This window comes from Eriocheir sinensis, unplaced genomic scaffold (genome assembly GCF_024679095.1).
Source record: "Eriocheir sinensis breed Jianghai 21 unplaced genomic scaffold, ASM2467909v1 Scaffold1022, whole genome shotgun sequence".
NCBI lineage: Eukaryota > Metazoa > Arthropoda > Malacostraca > Decapoda > Varunidae > Eriocheir > Eriocheir sinensis.
This window is the reverse complement of record NW_026110322.1, coordinates 37501-40000: the sequence shown is the minus strand read 5'-3', so window position 1 is coordinate 40000 and position 2500 is coordinate 37501. Positions and strand designations below refer to the sequence as shown.

The 2500-nt window shown below is 47.1% G+C and overlaps 1 protein-coding gene across 1 annotated transcript in view; it reads right to left on the bottom strand.

Moving 5' to 3' along the window:
* LOC126988963 (chaoptin-like) overlaps positions 1-2500 on the bottom strand; it is a gene marked incomplete at its 3' end in the record, with an annotated part of 98161 nt that overhangs the window by 94197 nt on the left and 1464 nt on the right. Inside the window, 1 exon segment of the mRNA XM_050847396.1 lies at positions 2189-2500. This exon segment is cut by the window's right edge and continues 1 nt beyond it.

The window sequence follows — 2500 nt, the reverse complement described above, 5'->3', positions numbered from 1 at the left end:
CTCCCCTTCCTCTATATTCCTCCCCCTCTCCCCTCCTTCCCCCCTCCCCCCCACACACAGCACGTCGCCTCCCCGTCATATATTTTTACTCTGCTTACATTTCTTATTTACATTATATATATTTTTTTCGCCTCGCCTTTGGTCCTTCTCTTTATTGCCCCCGGAGATAAACAAACACACTAATACACACTTACACACACACACACGAACACACACACACAAGATGCCTCCTCACAACGCAACACAGCTGGTTCTTCCTCTCTGCGGGTGTCAAGAGGGTGCCAACGATGCCCCAAAGATGCCAGTCACATACCCACCCACCTGTCTCTCCCTCCCTTCCCCTCCCCTCCTCCTCCCCGCCCCCGCCCGCCGCCACCCCCGAAAAAAAGTTCCTCTCTCCGCTTCATCTTCATCTTTCCCTTCATTTTCCTCTTCATCTTCCTCTCTTCTTCCCTTTGATATTCCCCTCATCTCCTCTTCCTCTTCCTCTTATATTCCCTTCATCTTCCCCTTCATCTTCCGTTTATCTTCCCCTTCCTCTCTTCTTCCCTTTGATGTTCCCTTCGTCTTCCCGTCATCTTCCCCTTCGTCTTTCTCTTCATCTTCCCCTCATCTTCCCTTTATCTTCCTCTTCTCTTCCCCTCATCTTCCCCTTCATCTTCCGATCCTCTTCTATATTCCCCCTCTTTCCCTCCCATTTCTCTACTCTTCTCTTCTCCCTCATCTTCCCCTTCATCTTCCTCTCATCTTCCCCTTCATTTTCCGATCCTCTTCTATACTCCCCCTCTTCCCCTCTCATTTATCTACTCTTCTCTTCCCCTTCATCTTCCCCCTCATCTTCCTCCTCTCTTCCCTTCATCTTCCCCTTCATCTTCCGATCCTCTTCTATACTCTCCCTCTTCCCCTCCCATTTCTCTACTCTCCTCCTCCTCTTTCCCTTATCAACCCATCCTCTTCTCGACTCCCCTTCCCATCTACTATAATAAGCCGGGTCCCTCTCCTCTTCTTCCTTCCCTTCTTCTCTTCTTTCTGTCTCCCCATCTTCTTTCTTTCTTACCTTTTTCCTTATCCTTTAAATACCCTCCCCTCCCTTCCTCCACCAGTGTGACGGAGGTGAACACTAAGGCCACGAGTAGCTATAATGTATGCCCCCAATTTTTACCTTTCCCTTACCCCCCCACATCACTCCCCCCCCCAAATAAAGCGCCTCCTCTTCCCCCAAAAGAGAGGTCAGTTTCGTGAGGAGTGGTGTCTTGATACGCTCCTCCGTTTTTAGCTAATCGGCGATAACTATACCCATCTATTATTGAGAGTGGTTTCCTTTCTCTCCCATACCCAGCAAATATCCTCCCCTACTACTTCCTCCACTAATGTAACGAAGATTAGCACTGAGGTCACGCCGAGGCCCCCAACTCTACCATTACCTCACCTTCCTTTCACTCACTAAGTTAACCTCTCCCTCACTTTCAACCTCATTTTCAGCCCACTCCACCGCCTACCAAATTCTCTCTCTTCCCCTCCTCCCCCTCCTCCTCCTCCTCCGTCTCCTTCCCTCCACCCACGCACATACTTAGCTAGTCTCCTTCACCTCCTTCACCTCGCCCTTCGTCCCAAGTCATCCAAGAATGTCTCCTCCGTCTTCCTCTCCTCCTCCTCCTCCTCCTCCTCCTTCTCTCTCTTATTCTGTCATTCCCTCCTTCACCACCAATCATCACCCACTCCAGTCTCCCCTTTCTTCCTCCCTCTTCTTCCCTTCTCTCCCCTTTCACTCCACCCGGACACTGCTGCTCATTCCGGAGTGTGTATCACGAGCACACATACACAGGGACACATAGCAAGGATTCATGGAAGTAAGACACGTATAAAATGACACATAAAGCACGACACAGCGATGAAGACACAGAGATGACACATAAAACAGAAGACAACACACATATATAACACATAAAACGAGGATACATGGAGAAAGACACATAAGAAAAGGACTTGTGTCAGAAAAGAAAATAGAAGAGAAAAAAAAATTACTGATGGAATATAGAGTGTAGTTAAAGAGGATACATATGTAGTAGTAGTAGTAGTAGTAGTAGTAGTAGTAGTAGTTGTAGTAGTAGTAGTAGATGTTGTTGTAGAAGAAGAAGAAAGACTCACACACACACACACACACACACACACACCTGCCCCCCCTCACCTGTCAGTCTGGCGGCCGTCCTATTGGTGGGCGCGGCGTGACGTCACATGCAACGTTATTTTCTCGGCCAATCAGGTGTCAGTGTCATCCTCCGCCTCATCACAACACCTCGACGCACGCACGAACACACACGCAGACACACGCTGATTTTTTTTTTTTTTCAGGTCACACGTATTAATATTTTTTTCCTTCTTTAACTTTTCTTTATTTTTTTCTTTTTGTCTTGTTCTTTCTTTTCTTTCTTATTCTTTGTTTTGTTTTATTCACTTATTTGTTTTCTTTATTTTTCTTTATTCACGTGTTCAGTAAAGT